An 18635-nucleotide genomic window follows, 5' to 3' on the forward strand; every position below is an offset into this window, starting at 1 on the left:
TATTAATAGCCATTATAAACGCATTCAAGAATGCAATAATAATAATAATAAAAAAAAGAAGTCATAATATTAAAAACTTATAGGAATTCTGAGTATTTGAATAAAAATAAATTGAAAGAAATTAAGGGAAACTGAAAATCTCAAAAAGAAAGAAAAAAAAAAAGAACACCTAAATTCCAAGAAATCGTTTCAAGTTAATATTATATTATGATGCAATCATTAAGAGATTCTCTATACATATAATGCGTGTATGTATGTAGATGTAGTTAGGACACCATAATGAGTTTAGATGATATTTTAAATTTTCAAAAGGCTTTTTGCTTCTGTCGTTTTAGTCAAATTTAAAGATTTTAAAAGAATAATGGATGAAATACATCAAAGCAGTGATTTTGAACGCAGGGATTCGAGACTATTTCGGTGCTCTTACAAGAGTTTCTTCATATTGTATCGCCAAATTATTCAAATTGTTTCATTCATACAGATAGCTAATTAGCTTATAACAAAGAATCATAAATTCGGTATAAATAAAGAATTGATAAATTAATTGAAAATATCCAGCACTGGAAAAGGGAGAACAAAAAACAATCAACGAAATATTTGGTGGACCGCAAGAATAAAAAGGTGTACAACCACTTCATTAAAAGAGTGCAATTCCTTTGTACATAATATTACATATATATGTATATGCATATATGTATATGCTCATATAGTAAGATGCATATTATACTTTTACATAGGTGTCCGCATATTCCAATGAACTCATTTGAATAAAAAAATATTTTCACCAAATTGTCTACGAAACACTTTAAAATTTTTTTGGAAATGGATTTGATATTCACAAGTAGATCTAAACAAATTAAATATTTCGTATAGTAATTTTCTTATCTGAAATATAATGCTTGTTCAAAACTAGTAATTATTTGTACCCGAATCACGATAAGTAAGTACATACATACATACATTAGTTATTTATTAACAATAAAAATTTTACCTTTATTTATTAACAAAATTAAATATTTTCAAAAATCAATGTTTTCAACAATTTTTATCACTTTCCGTAACCAAATAACATTGAAGGAGGTAATTTGACAGACGATGCACACATATGGATCTATGTATATGAACATAGTATTTTAATTTTATTGTTTTTCAATCATCCAAGTGGAAAATTGTAAAGTCAGGCAAATTGTAGGCGTTGGCAACGTATATTGAATTTGGATTGACGAATTCGTCGTATTGGAATTCGTGATTAACCTGATGAAGCACGCTTTTAATATACAAGAAAGCGGACTATATGTCGGTAATTTGAGAAGGAAATTGATTATTAATATCAAAGTCGCCAATTAAATTTTTGATAATTTTATTGACAATTGAAAAATCGCCTTCCTAACATCATTAAGCATAGAGATTCATTTAAAGCTATTACTGATTCAGTATGTATTTCATAAGATATTCTGATTAGTACAGACATACAAACATCAATTTCTATAGACTTAACGAAGTATTTTCAATATTTCCGCATACATAAATTGCCTAAAAAATTATATTTTTAAAACGCGTATTGAATACTAAGAATAATTCATTTGAAATGTCAATGAATACGTTGTGTTCGCTGTACTGTATATGTATAGGTATGTAGGTATTTTTAACAATTCAAAATCACATTGTTCAAATTTGATAAAAATATTAAAATAAAAACAAGATCGGAAATTGTTCATAAATTATTAACTATCATTATACTACATTGTTGTTAATTGTCAAAGTTTTGACAAATCATTAATTGAAAAATATCATGTAGAAATCTAAATTATCCTCTATTTTAAATAATTTTACAAAATAATTAATTTAATTTGAATTTAATAAAAATCTTGATATCACACTGTTTTGTTTGATTTTAATTTACTTCCGTTTTTTTTATAAATTATTACATAAATGGCTTTTTTTTTCATTTTTTTTATTAATTTTTTATTCACCTTGAACTTTTTGTTATAAAATATTTTAAATATTTCTGTAAAATTTATAGTTTTTGTTTTTATTTATAATACGCACAAATTCAATATTATATACTTGTATACAAAATGTATGCATGTATATTAAAAATAATTGTTGTAATCTCATATGTGTATAAATTAATTACAGAATGAAATTTATTAATTAAATCAATTATCTCTTAAGATTTTTTATTTTTAATTACATCATATATTTAGATAGTTATATATTGTTACAAATATTATTTTATAATTAAATAATTATGAGTTATATTGTTGATATTTTTCATTTTAATTAAATGAAATCAGTACACTGCCCTGCCTCTATATCGACAAAGTCTAAATTTAAGCTCTATATAGATTTTAATAAATAATTTATAAATTAAATTTATTTATGATTTCTTATTAAAAACAAATATACATTTTTAATTATGCATACTTGTTACAAATACTTTAATATATAAATAAATCAGTAATATCGTAAAATATTTAAGTATATATGTACATATATATAAGATAAAAAAATCGGATACGATCAGCACATAACCGACAGCAATGTGTACTGCATAATTTAGTGAAAGTGTTGCAGCAGATTGTGAAAATGCATTTTGAAAACTTCCATTTAATTTTAAGGGAATTAGCAAGCTTTTAATTAAAACACTTAGAAAAGTGTAAATTTGGCTTTTAGTAGAATTTCGCTTTGTGCGAAATTATAGCTTCTGAAAAGTTCACCAGTTAGTTTCGGTAACAACTAGAACTCAAAATATCAAATTTCAAGGAAATTCATTGATTCGTTCCGTAGATATGGTAAAAAATGTGAAATCGGCCCCAAGTTCGTTTTCCGAGCCCTGATCTTTCCGAAAAATTTATAAATCCTTGTTTGAAATTGGTTGATTGTTTCTCTCTATATATAGGCAAAAATGTAAAATTGGCCCGCAAGAAAGTTCAGTTCCAGAGGTCTGACATATCCCAAAAGTTGATCAAACCGTGTCATAATCAAAACAAATTCACATATAAATTTTAATCCAAATTCCGTTTATTGCACACACAGACCGGCAGACCGACAAACTGACATTTCTCCAAAAGGAGTTGATTTACGCTTCCCTACTATGAGAAGTGCGATCTCACCGAAAACTCGACATCCCAAAATTTGTTGCCATCACATAACCTCCCTTATTGTATACCATGCGGTCGATTAAAATAACTATAAGAGATTTACTTTATGAATAAATGCAACAGAGAAGTAACAGGTTTTTAACTTTATCTTACACACTAGTATATATATAGTGAGTACTAGTTCACAACAAAAAATATAATATTCTTAAATTTTTATTTTTTACTTGTTTTCTAACTTAAGTAAGTACCTAATACTATCTAAGTATATTATATTACGTGAAAATGTTTAAAACTGGTTTAAAAACAAAAAAAAAATCAACATTTTCATGTATAACATAATTATGTGCAACATAAAGAGGAAGAGAGATAATTTTGTTTGTATATGAGAGTGATAGAGAAATTAAAGTTGGAAGAATATTATAAATGTTGCAAAATTTTGTAAATATTCATTTTTGAGGTTATGTTTCAATAATTTTTCCATTAAATTTAGTATAAGAATATGCACAACAAAAAAAAAAACTTAACCTAAACAGGTAAGTTACAGGTAAATATGTGCACGGCATGTATTATTGCAAAATTTATCAAATATTTTAAATTTAAAAATTTTGTAAACATTTTTGTTTTTAATTTTTTTGATAATTACGAGTATTTTGCATTAGCTAAATTACTCAATTTTTCATTATTATAACTATTTGCAATGTATTTAAGCAAATCACTTTTTTAAATAGGTTTAAAAGCCTGTACTGTTTTATTCAGTTGTGTCTCATTAGTACTCTTATCATATATAAAACGTAGGAGTAAAAGGACTCAATTATGGAAGTCGATTTGTACTAAGTCGAAATATTTCGATTTATTACAAATCGACTCCCATAATTAAGCTCATAGTTATTCCAAAGATTTTTTACAAATTTAATATAAAAATATTAAATTAACTTTCAGGTTTTTAAGTTCCTTTTAAATTTTTTTAAATATTAATATTCGAGCCATAAATGTGCGCAACTACATAAATAATTCCCTAACATATTCTTTTACTTATTGACGTATCGCCAATTGAGAGTGGCAAAAGGGTGGATTTAGATATTAAATTTTGTTTATAATTTTTTGTGAATGAAAAAATGGTGGCGTTTCATTTTTTTCATTAAATAATATTTACGGAAATTTGCGTTCCAACTATCAAATTTTCATAAAAATTTAGTCATATAAAAAAAATTAACAACATGTAAGGACTAGAATTTCTATGACAAATTAAGAGCGAATATAACTGTACATTTCTTATGATTTTATAATATTTTTTGTTGCATGAGTGGAAACATAACTGAAAATTAAATTAAGTTGATCCTGTCATATAAATCAAGTAAGGGAAACAATATTTTTAATAAAGATTTGAATTTTTTGTAATTTTGAAAAACAAACGCGTAGTGTGAGCTGAACTGAAAATTCAAAATTAATTTGTTTATTGGTTTAAACCCTTGATTTCCTCAAATGCATATAAGATGCACATTTTATTGTTTATTGTTATGTCTGATTACTTTTCTAACTATAAGTACACACCAATCGTTTAGTTGTACAACAAATATTTCGATTTTTTAGTTTAGTGATTTTTTAATTAAATTTTTTATTAATGAAAATAATTTTTAATGCTGATAAAGCATTCATTTGATATTTACTTAATATATTTTTGCTGATTAAAATTCTAAAAAAAAAAAAATACAAATTTACTACAAAATTACAAAAATAAAATTTACTATAAAAATTTAAAAAAATGCCAACATTAAATGCGTGAAGAAAATTTTAATAGCGTGCACATTATGCGTAAACTCGTGTATTTTTTTACAATGATTTCAGCATAATTTTCTTATTGATATCAGCATTTTATTTTTTACTCATGTTATTCTCATATTATGTACTAGCTTTTACTAAACCGTATATTATGTATGTTTGTTGATATTTATGTATTCTTATATAATATTTTTAAGATTTATTATTTTGTATACAGCTATGTGATTTTTTTTCCTTAAGGTCATCAAACTTGATTAAATTTAACTGAACTAAAATTTTATGTATGATAACCTTGACTTTGATTGGTTTTTTCAATTTTTTTCATATTTTATTGTAATTTTCGCTTGAATTTGATTTGATACAAAATATTATTTATAAAATGAAATAAACATAACCTATGACACTATTTCTTTTGTGAGAATATTGGAAATAATATTTACATACATACTTAATAGTTATTTTTATTTTAAATTTATATGTGATTTGGCTCTTTTCTATATGATTTGGCGTTACTATTGAAGATTATCAGAGAGATCGCTCAAATTTTCATTCAAACAATATCAGGAGTTTATATGTAGAATTTATTTACAATGCTTTCCTAAGTGATTCGATTTTATTTTCGAAAATTATCACAAAAATCACACCCATTTTCGTCCAAACAATGTCAGTAATTATACGTTATTTAGTTTACAGCTACGCATAATATTTTTTTTTGTCGGAAAATCATAAATGAAATGCTCTTGTGAGTAAACGTGTTAGACTGAGTTTCCTCATTTGATGATTTTAAGTGGCGCAGACGGTAGCTTTTCTACGTGCCTATCTATCTTTTGTCAATGTATAAATATAAATTTTACAGTGAAATAAGGTAAGTGTAAATAAAAAGTATGAATGCTAGATAATAACTAGTATATGATACCTGCATAAAAATTCTATCGTGTGCGTTATGGAAATTCGACGAAATCGTGTTTTTGCAACCGTATTACTAAAAATGAGCGAACAAGGAATTTCAATTTCAAAGAGCAACTAAACTATACTCAACAGTGATATTCGAAAAGGAATAATTTCTTTAATAGACAAAAAGAATAAACTAAAACTTTTCTAAAACTTTTTGAGCTAAAATGTTAAAATTCGATATTCTTTTCGACCGAACATTCTAAATTTTATTTACTTTTATTGACTTACTGTGACAACTTTTTTTTATGTTATTTGCAAATATTGTAAAATTTTTACACGCTTGAATTTTGAAATTTTTCAATTGCATGTGATTGTTTGGCAGGTTGTACTACTAGATGGAGCTTACTTGTACCAACAGTTTATCAAATTTAATTTTTAATTTAATGGCTTCGTATTAAACTTGTTTTTTAAACGTAAAATAAAGTACATAAGTAAGTAAAAAAAATTAACAAATAATTAATTTTTTTTCTCACATTTAATTACTTAATAAGAAAAACAGCATAAGTAATTTCATAATTTATTTAATTAATTTTTTTATTTGAATTATGTGATGATCTTCTTCGGTTTTTTAAAAGTTTTTGATGAGTTTTTTTGGTAAAAAATTGCCTTGAAAGAATATTAGACTGGAAATTTAATGTTTATAGTTTTTTGTGCTTAAAAATATAAGGTTATGTATTTTTTCTCTTACCCAACAAAAAAAAATTGGTCATTACCAATTGGTCAAGTTTTAACTGAGAGAAGATGAAATTTTTTTTTTAATAACTAAATTTTAATTTTTTTTTTTGTTTTTGAAAAATTAAGAAGAGGTTACTTCAAAAAAATTTAATCATACTGCCATAATTTAAGATTCTTTTAAGTTAAAAATAATAGCGTTTTATTGTTGTGTTTTTTTTTGTTTTTAGGTTTCATGTCAAATATTGTGGGTTGCTTAAGAAATTAAATTGAATTATAATTGAAAGCCGTAACAGCGATTTGAATAGAATAAAGTAAGCCTATATAATTATTATTTGAATTTTTAGAATATTTGACCTTAAAGTGTCTGTTTCATAGAGGATTATTCATAAAATTAAATGAAAATTTCAATGTTAATATTCACAATAACTGTTTATATTAAAAAAGATTATATTTCAATGGAAGTGTTAATTAGAAAATTATTGTAATTGTGTTGTGTTCGTGAGTGTTAAAATCTTAAAATTTTAATAATTTAAGCATACATAGGTCTACTTTCATTCATTTTGAATATAAATTGTCAATATAATTTTCGAGACATTTTTCGAGAAGTTTTCGTACACTTCATAATTTTTTATTCTATGAGCTTTATTTAGAACTTTTTCAATACGAATACGAATTAACACAACTTTTTTTGACCAATAAGTTTTATATTTCGTTTCTTCGTTAATTAGATGACAATATTTTACAACAAGTAACATTTCAAACTCAAAATTTGATACTTGCTCGATGAAAATAAATTTTGAACTACATTCTATAGTGCAGGGTATTGTTAAAAACTATGGAGACGCTGAAGAATTTAATATAAAATCAGGAACGTCCAATACTACATCAATATAAATGAAATACTTATATTGTGAAGAATGATCTCAAAAGCAGATGATTAATAATACAATTATGAGGAAATTAATAATGTGGAATTTTTGAAAATTAAATTTGTAATATCTCAAAAAAGTTAATATTCAATTTTATGTATACAAATGAAAATGAATTATAAAACCGTGAAAAATTAGGATACATAACTGAGTTCTATAAGAAATTCTTATGTATAATAAAGTTCAATGGAAAGTCAAAGTTTAATTTGTTTACCTATGTATTGGAAGTGCTTTTGAACAGAAAAAATAGCCGAAACACTAGCTAATTCCAGATGAATATAACTGTTACAGACATAGAGTATGTAATACCATTCAATTACCTCGGTAGCATAATTACTACACAGCATAAACAAATGCCTTAGAAGAATATGCGGGATCTTCTGGCAAAGAAGAATGGCCAATGTCCAACAGTGAGAGCTGGCAGGTCAAGAGTCCATAATGACACAGGTAAAAAAAAATGGTAGTAGCTGGAATCATACGCTAAAGAGATTATAAGCTTCAATATTGTGTCAAGCTTTAAAGTTGAACTCACACGGAAAACGTTAAGTAGAGATGCCGAAAATGACTTGGCGTAGAACAATAAAAGAAAATGATCGAAAGCGGCAAGACATCGGCACAGACAAAGCACCTAGCAAACAGCAGAATGCGATGCAGCGGTTATGTAGAAGTCCTATGCTTCCAAAGGGAGTAAGCGAAAGAAAAAAAACTTTCGAACTATCTTAACTACTAAAATTTGGTTTGAATGACCAATCAATAAGAGATATGAGCTTTTTATATTATTATTTATTAAATAAATGCTTAAAAACTATGCCGAAGATTTAGTTTTTCTTGGAATAGCAAGTCTTAATAACGTAAATTCCATAATATAGTTTGTTCCTATAAGAAAAACTGCAGTATGATTCAATATTCAAGATAAATATTTTTTAACATACGAGTAGAATGTATATCAGTTTCATAAATTTTAATAACGACTTAAAATACCTGTTACTTCCATAATATCCTTGCTGGCGTATGGATACATTTATATTTATAAGTATGTTATAATATATATTATACATATTAATATTAAAATAAATCTGAATGCGGAATTACTTACCTTTATAGGTATATAGTATAATGCTTTCTTAATAGAAAACTAGAAAATCTTGGTTTTAAAATTTGAAAGAGTTTTTTTTTTTTTGGTTTTTTTCCATTATAAAATAATTGTAGCAATGCTATTCCTAAACCGGTTCCCCAAAGATAAAGATTTTTCGTATAGTAACTATAATTTAAGTTGGTTTTTTTTCTGTATTTTAAAGACCGCTTATATGTATTTAATCATTGATTAGGTATTGCTTAATATTATAGTGATAGGGGAATGCTAAAAATAATGAAAATTCTTACGTCACATTTTTTTATTTGTTTCAAATTTTTATAACTTTATAAAATATTTGATATAAAATTTATTCATAATGCAAAATTTCGTAAATTTTAAAAAAAAAAGTGATTTTGTATTTCACCTTTCCAAAAATTATTTCAAGTTTTGTGTTAAAAAATTTGTTTATGGAAATTTAAGTATATACTTATGTTTGTACAATATTATTTGGGTTACATTTACGTGTTTCAACAATTCATGAATAGTCAAATATAGGCACAACTACCCTACCTCAAACAAATGAGTAAATGAAAAATACAACATACAACAACAAACAAATGAGTAGTATGTAAGTATAATACAAAGTTATTTTCGGATGAAGTTTTCGCTTAGGCTGCCTGATGACTGTGAACTGAGACTGCCTTGCAAAGGTTGCGGTGTGCGAGGGTGTCGACCTAGTGAATGGGCTGGTACGCCTGCCGTTGATGGAGTTACTTGGCATCATAGATAAGGAAGCTAAAAGGAGGGACGGGGTCTTGAGAGGATGACACTTTGGACGTTGGTCTGGAAAACCTGTCAGGGGAGTATATTTGCCGCGGATTTTGAAATTCTTAAGAAAGTTAATTGGTTCCACTTAATGGTTGTCGGGTATAACATGGGGATTTTGGGATGTTAATTTGTGGGTTGCCTAAGAACCTTCTTGTTGGCCTAATACATAGGCTTACAAGGGAGGAGGGGTCGGGCGGGGCTCCCTGGCCTTACTACTACTTCTATTACCACTAGTAATACTGCAATTTGGAAGATTTTTTATACTTTTTATGTTAAATGCAAAATACTGATTAATTTTATCTATGAATTATTGAAATATTTTAATTCTATTATTGACAGAATTTAATTTGTTAATAATATCTTCTGTAAGTTTACATAACAGAATTTGTATACGTTTACTGAAAATATAAAAACTACATAAGAGTACATATGGACATGTGATCTGAACATGCTTTAAAACCTACAACGTATAATTATATCGTTTCAATATGTTATTTAATTTATTTAAATTAATTAACATTACGCTAAAAATTAAATTTTTCTTAAAAAAATATTCTATTTAAGAAAATTCTTTTCAGTTTGTTTTATTATTTTATTTGTATATTAAATATCGGTATGTAATGACCATTTATTTAAAATTAAACAAATTTATAATTAATTATCACGTAATTCATGTCGGTTTTTTATTCAATATTTTTAAAACGTGTTATTTTTTTTATGCGATATAACAATACAATTAATAAATCATTTCTAATATTTTTTTTCCTTTTTTGATCTTAAATATTATACTCGTATATACGATCAGTTCCAAGCACAAGTTAATTTTATGATCGCGAAACCATTAATTTTATTAATTTGCTTTTTTGTATTTTTGTTCTTTAATAAAAATCAACCAGTTACTATATTGTTCTGCCCGACAACATTTTATTTAACAAAATTTACAATTATTTTATAAATAAACTTCAATTAATTAATCAAGTATAATTTTAAGTACATATACTTTTATTTATTAACTCAAATTTATTATTGAAGTGCGTAATAAACATTTATAACTAAAAAATATGTAAATTGTAAATTTAATTTATAATTTAATATCAACACTATAGATGGCATGTTGCCGTTCATGTGTCAATAATTAGCAATAAAATTTTATATGTGAAAATTCATCTTATAAGCATATGAAAATTAATTTAATTAAATATAATTAAAAGGCTAGACTGCGTTGTGAAAAGTTGAACTTTTAGTGTTAAAAATAACTTCTCCGTATTAAGTTTATTTATTGCAATAATTAAGGTAAAATTAATCTCTAAAAAAAAAAGTAAAAATGTTAATTGGATTCCATTGTTGCGATGTTGAAAATGAATTCAAAAACATTTAAAATATAATAGGAAAAATATATTATAAGTATGTTCATAATATATATATGTATAAGAAAGTGTAATTTAAATGATTTAACAAGTGTCAGAAAAAATTTATTAATCCAAAAAATTCAATTTGGGTTTGAAATCGTTCTGCAATCCTCTACATTTATTACAAACGAAAAGATGTTGAATTACTGACAGATTTGACTTACTAAAGAACTAAAAATGGTAATGTACTTCGACAGCTCTTCAACACTGCTTTGCCATATTAATAATCGATATTTTCAATAAAGTAAACTTTCCATAGAATATCTCAATTTTAACCTATGAATACATCGTAATTATATTTTCTTCTAATTTAATTGGGAATTTGCATTGATCCCATGGGTCACTGGGGTTTTTATCTAAATTATTTTCTAGTTTTACAAGCAGAATAGCTATACAAACACAAAATACTCGTATTCTATCATTTATCGAAAATATACATACTTACATGATGTCATTGTACGTGTATTTGTTTTTATAGTTTTGCAAAGTCTGTTTGCACAATTTAAGTTTTTTATTAAATTAAAAAAAAAAACAAAAACTTTTTTCAATTGAAATTATCATAATCATCTTTTTAAATTATTTCTATTTAATAATTCATTTTTTTATATTTGATTGATTGTAAACAAGGCAAAGTACAATATTTGAGCAATTCTAAATGTGAACACTTAGTTTTTATTTGTCTAGAATTTCTAAAATGTCTAGAAATTAAATAAGGTAGAATATTTGACAATAACCAAAATTGTTTTTTCTCCGCATAAAATTAGAATTTAATAGAATAATTTATTATTGAACGAATTTAATTGAATTTAAGTATTAGTGAGTCAGTAATATCAAAAAAATTTTGATGTTAAACTAAATTTTGAATATAGGTTGCCAATTTCATAGGGAAATTATAAAAATAACACTCGTATAACAGGGGCTTAAGAATAATTTTTCTTCTTTTTTACAACTAGTTTTCCATATTTTATTGCACATCCAAGGATAAACCTATAAGGAACTGTTTACTAAAATAAGAGTCAAGGCATCAAAATTTTCACTTTGTCAAAATAGTAACGAAGAAGCGCAAATATGTTACGGAGTACAAATAATTGGCTCTTTAAAGAAAATTTTCTTGAAACTTAAGTGTGTCGCGTTTTTATCTAATTGGCATGTGCTATAATTTTGACGTACAGTTTGTTCTGGTATTTAATCAACTGCAAATATTTTGTAACCTATATTTTGCAAATTTTATAAAAATTATTTTAAATATTACACATGTGCGCTAGTATATGTACTCGTTCTTCACATACGTATTCTACAAGTTAATTAACGATTCTTTTATAATAATTTTTACATTTCAGTATAGCTGACAACATTATTTAAAAAATATTTATATTTTTATCATAAATTAAATGGACCTTCAATTTTCCGTTTGTATAATATAAATTATTTATTATTATAAATATATGTATATATACATACATACATAATAGTAATAATAGCATTTATTTACACATTTTGGCACATTTAAAACGCAATAATTTTAAAATGTTCAAAGCTTGATCTGGTTTTATTGAAAAGTAATAGCAAGGGCAACGAAATGAAAACCAGTATTGTTAGTTATTGAACGATAACCGCTACAAGGACATGAACTTTAAAAATTACTACATTTTATAAATTAGGAAAATTCGTTAAAGATAAGGAAATCAAAAAATTTTTAATAATAAATTATAAATTCAAACAGTTTTGAGATTTTTTTAATTACTATTGCGATTTTTGATAATTAGATCATCAAATGAAATATAATACTAATTGTATATGTGCATATTTTTTTTTCCATTTTTAATTTTATTCTAATCAATTTAAAATATGCTAAATGATTATGCGATGGTATCTATTTTGAAGGTTGTAGACTTTTTAATACATTGAGGTTTTAAAATAATTAATTAAGTTTTTATATAAGATGCTTGGGTTCTTTGGAAATTTAGCTTTTTTAAGTATATTTTCATTACATACATGATCAAAAAAAATTTAGATAATTGAAATTAGCCGTTTCCTAAATCATGTTTTTTTCCAAAATTTTCATCTCGATTTTTCAAATTACTTTCTTCTAGAGGACAAGTTGTAAAAATTCGAATTTTCGGTGTTTCTAAAATTACAAGCCTTTCGAAATATTCGTAAAATTCTATACTATTGAAAAGTATAATTACTTTTCTTAACTTACCAACTTAACCGTCTAATTCAATCACTATATCAATGCCATATAGTGATCATAAACTGTCCATATAAATCACACTTCTTTCAAATTTCTTCTTTTGCTAATGCTAAATGAATGCAATTAGTCGATATATTTTAAGGTAAAAAGTGCTTTTTTGCAAGCAATTACTTTGATCCAACTATATTTTATTAAAATTTCAATTTTTTTATTAGATCTTTTGAGAAATTTTTAATTAGTGTTCTTATTTAGTATATTTGGTAATTATAATTCTATTACTTACTTATTGTTTATTGCTTTTTTTAATGATTCAAAAATATTATTTTCATAATTAAAATAAATTGCAAAATTTAAAATATTGAAATTTCAAAAATTTTATAAAATATTCAAAATCAGAAATAATTTTGTCTATTTTTAAAATAAATGGTATAACACTTGAATAAATAGTTTTTTTTTAGTTTTGTTCCTTTAGATTTATGTGTAGGTTTCTATTTATGTGGTTTCTCTAAATCTAATTGGTAATGAGACAAACATTAATAATACTCGTATTCCTAAAGAGATGATTATAATTTGATTAAGTGTACTTATAAATAAAAAATTCTGTTATACTTTTAGTTGTTGATATCAAAAATTGTAAGAAAAGCAGTAATTTTCCTGATCTTTAATATTCAAGATTTAATACACAGTCACAAATTTTAAGAATATAATTTGTAAAATATATAAGTACATTTAATGTACAATAATAAATGCAATAATATGTTCAATACATACATTCACAAGTATGTATGCAGATAATACGTTATATATTCGTAATACATATTGAAACTATTATCGTGTGCTTTAATTAATTAATTTTTGTAATTGAATAAAAAACCTGTTAAATTTTAAAATTTTGCAATAAAATAATTCCATAAAAGTTACTATATATTATAGCGATAACTACGTCACATAATTTTGAATTTAAATATTCACATAAAATTATGTATTTCTATAGTTCTTATATAACATTATATGAGCGAGGTCAATGATACACATGTTTATTTTATATTCAATATAAATATAAATTAATTTCGAAAATTTATAATAATATTAATTTTTTTTCTTTTATTTTCAGTTTTTTTATTTTAATTTATTTAACTTGAACCTGACCCAGTTTTTTTAGGTAAATAAGAGAATATGTATATAGGAATTTACCAAAAAATGCCTATAACTATTTTTTTTTATTTGTTATATCACGTATTGTAGCAAAAAAACTTATTTTATGTTAGTTAAAAGAATAAATTAATTGATTTGAATAAAAGAAATTTTAAACAAACAAAATTAATTTATAATAAATTTACCAGAGGGCTTGTCATAGCTAGACATTTGTTAAATATAAGAGAATGTCACCAGATTAAGGCTTGTTAATAATTTATATGTTTTGTAGAAATCATAGAAAATATTATTTTAATTTTATTAGAAATATTTTTAACAATTGTATTGTCAACTTTATTATATTATTTATTGCTAACGGTTTAAAATATTATGCCCATTGCTGTGAAAGCATTGGGCATTGCGTTCTCTATAAGAAGTCACACGAGTGTCATTGCCGCAATCACTTAACTTTGATGTGATACCGGTTATAAATATAATTTCAATATTTTAAACTATGATTCTTGGAAGGCAGACTGCGGTGGAATCGACTGTGCGTCTGGAAATAGTGAGGCACGTGGCCATACTGAAAACTGGTGGAAATGTGGCGGAGAGGATTTACTATGTATCTTCTGCATTTGCGAAGGACCTTGGCATTTGCGAAGGACCTTGGACTAAGCTACAACAGCGTTGCACGGCGGATTTGATGTCTCCTCCACAGGATGCCATCGGAGCTGTGATAGGGATTATACCTGGGCACTGTCTGAATTGTACAAACGCAAGGAGGATGGGAACCTCCGCTTTATGAAGATATTTCTGTCACAGTAATGTAAAGAGTTATTGATACTAGAAAACTAATAATATTTTTTTACAAAGGCTGTGAAGACAGATATGGAATATGATATCATTTAATTATATTTTTATAATTCAGCAAAAAAATTACAAAGTGGGTGAATCTAGGATCAGAATAATCTCCTTAATGTCATTAATCTATTTCTTTAAACCAATTTAAAAAAATTCCTTTTTTTACATGTATTCTTTTTTAACGAGACACACTTCCGTCTTTTTATAATTTTTTTAAGATGCAAATCTGTTTAGCACTACCATAAGTGCATAAATATTCTTGTTTTTGATATTTATGCTGTCTATTACTTATAATTTATGCTGTCACATACTTATAAGTATTTATTTTTATATAATCTAGAATATTATTTATTATCAAGATTTATTTCTTTTTTTTTGAAATAATTGAGCTATAAATGATTGACATGTTTAATATAATTTTTCACACATTCAAAATAATTTATTCATTTTCATTATTGTCATTGTTATTTCTTTACTTTTTCAGATTATACGTGCGTGTTTTAAAGAATAAAAAATATTGTTGAAATATTATATTAAAAAGTATTATACAGTAAGTACCTACCAACCTTCTCGTTAACTGATCGAATATAAATGAATTTATTAAGAATGTTATTATTCTAAAATCACGTGTGAAAAAGCGGAAAATTAAGTCAGTCAAAAGGAATATGTATTGAGTGTATAGGAGTTTTGAAGTCAATTTATAAAGGGAGTAATAGTTATACATAATTGATTTTTTTTAAAGAAGTAGGAAGAATTATATGGAAAATATGTACAATAAAAAAGTACATCAATTCAATTCTATCTATCACTATCAATTTATAAAGAAGAGTTTCATGTAAGCAATTGGAATATCGATCAAATAGTTCGTATTCATGAACTAGTTTCCGAAAATGTTTGCTGCAGCAGGCCTTTTTTGAAAGAAATCTAACAACTTGAATTCCATTACAATTTTTATATTCATATTCATATAATGAAAATTATAAAATGTAAAAATGAGTTGATTACTATTAGATAGGTCATGTACGCGCCTAAAAAATGATGACGCTTAACACAATTGATAACAATTTATATATATGTAGCTAAGTATATCGCATATAACTTTTTTGAAAACATTGTTTTTAATTGTAAGGCTATGTCTGTATTATATTATTAACTTCCTATAACGAAAGTATAGGAATTTAAAGCCGCTGATAACAAAATTATACTTACATATAGTTTAAAACTCTTATTTATTTGTTTTTAAAAGTGAAATGTAGTTTGAGTTTTTAATTAACTTTTTTTGTTTTGACCACATTATCAATCATTGACAACTTATTTAGAAACTATTATTACTTATATACTTCTGTTTTGTTTTAAATTGAAAATGAAAAATTTTGAATTCAATAAAATTGGTCAAAATACACATTTGAGATGCTCAACACTAAAGTAGTCCAACATCAAAAACGGCATTTTGAAATAAATTCACTTATTACACAATTTTAAAAATTAGGAAAGAAATTAAAGTTGGATCACATTTCCGACTCAAACACAGTTTACAAAATTTTTACAAAATTTTAAAATTAAAAATGTTGAATGAACTTGAAATTGTTTTTAAAATATTTTTAACTTACTACTTATTAGACCACTTGTTTTTCACTAACAGAAGTAAACGACAAGCAAAGTTATTGTTACAACATTTGTTTGGTCAATAGGAATGCCAGGATTTGAATGTTTTTGTATGCATTTATATTTTTTCGTAATAGTTTTATAGAATTACATTATTCGGAAACGACGATCTGTAAATTTGACTACTTTATATCTGACACCTTATTTTTACACAATTTATATATGCATAAATTATGTTTGACATAAATTACTTATTAGTATTTATTTATATAAAGGAAGAAAAAATTTGCGACCGATTTTTTTCAACAGACTGTAGCGCGAAAATTAGTATATCTGAACTTCTCCCCCCACCCATACGAGTTCTTGCTGGAAATTGATCACAGGATCATCCCAGAAATTATTTACAACTTTAAGCGAATAACCCTGTATGTATGCATATGTTTATATTATGTAATATTAAAAAATTTTTTTATACTTACTTTATTTTTTTTTCAAAAATAATATACAAAATATTATTTTTTCATATAAATCTTAATAAATTAAATAATTAGATTAAGATTTTGATAATTTTTTTCTTCTCTTTCTGTATATAATTAATTCAAATGAATTAAATAAAAAAAATATGGTCGAAGAAAAGAAAAAAAAAGTAGTAGCACAAAAATATTGTAGAAAAGCTCTTAATCACCACATGCTACAATCATTTTTGCTTCTGTTTTTTATAATTTTCTACTAAGAAAAAAAATTTTTTTAAATGAATTTTCACAATAATATTTTTTTATATAATTAAAATTAATATTAAATCACTTATTATTTCATTATTCTATATTTTTACACATCTTTTTTTTTTTATTTTTTGATTTAGCTATAAATTTTATTGAAAGACTAAAAAAAATGGGCAAAATTGTGATTATTTAGCAAAAAAATAAATAAAAAATAAAATCGGAAAAATTAAATAAATTTAGAATTGCATAAATTTTTTTTTTTGTTTTTATTGAATTCCCCATTAAATAATGTTTATTACGGTTTAAATAATGTAATTTTAATTTTTGTTAATAGATGGTGTTATAATTACAAATTTTTTTTTGTTTTTGATTTTTACAAATTCATGTTACATTTAATTCCAACCGTTTTATGATTTTATTTTATTTTTTTTTACTATTTTTTAATTAAACCTTTTTCGTTTAGTTTTTTTTTTAATATTGATTTTACAAGGTAAATTCACCTTGATTTATTGCATAAAAATAATATTTTAATTTTTTTTTTTTAATTAATTATAATTTTGTTTTTGTTTGTTTGTTTTTTTTCGCGTTATGTTTTACTCCATTTCAATATTATACTTTAAAAATTTCTTAATTTTTGTCATATTTTCTTTACCTTTACTACTGATATACTTATAGTTTTTGTTTTTGATCATATTATCGATGAAAACGAAAAATATTCAATAAAGCATAAAAGAAAAATATTTATAGAGGAAACAAAATAATAATAAAAATTGAAAATAAATTTAAATAGAAAAACAAAAATAAGAATAGTTTTTTATTTTATATAAATTTGATTTAAATTAAATTTAAAGAAAAAAGACCTTCATCAAAATAAAAAGTTTGCAAAATATTTAATTTAACAAAAACTAAAATTGACCTAAATTTAATTGCAAATAATTTATAAAATAAAAAAAAATTCAAATAAAATATTTTTTCTAAGAGATTTAAAATTAAAATTCTTTTTAAGAATTTAATAAATTATGTAGATAACAAAAATTTAAATATTTACAAAATAAAAAAAAAATTATGATAATTTAAAGACTAATTCCGAAATAAAAATAAAATTAGCCCCCACGATTTATTTTTTTTACTAAAATATTCAAAACTCTTATTTAAAATTTTTATTTCGCAAAAATTACTTAATGAATCGCGTACAATAAATGAGCGGAAAATGAAGCAAAAAAATTGTTATCAATAATAAATATGCAACACAAAATATTATTTTTTGTTATTGTTTTGTATTAATGAGCCGCCAAAATAATTACATATGCGTATTATAGTAGAAGCGATGTAGCGCGCCTTTTTACAATAAACAACTGTTTTATAC

The 18635-nt window shown here is 24.2% G+C and overlaps 1 protein-coding gene across 1 annotated transcript in view; it reads right to left on the minus strand.

Annotated features, from left to right (window-relative positions):
- LOC129611833 (torso-like protein) overlaps positions 1 to 18635 on the minus strand; it is a 42610-nt gene extending 23975 nt beyond the window's left edge. The window contains exons 1-2 of the mRNA XM_055525217.1: positions 18574 to 18635; positions 17027 to 17429 (exon numbers count right to left, since the gene is read on the minus strand). The gene's annotated coding sequence lies outside the window, so the exon portion shown is untranslated. The remainder of the gene's footprint in view (positions 1 to 17026; positions 17430 to 18573) is intronic.

The sequence above is a fragment of the Condylostylus longicornis genome, unplaced genomic scaffold, assembly GCF_029603195.1.
Source record: "Condylostylus longicornis isolate FDR11 unplaced genomic scaffold, ASM2960319v2 ptg000055l, whole genome shotgun sequence".
Taxonomy (NCBI): domain Eukaryota; kingdom Metazoa; phylum Arthropoda; class Insecta; order Diptera; family Dolichopodidae; genus Condylostylus; species Condylostylus longicornis.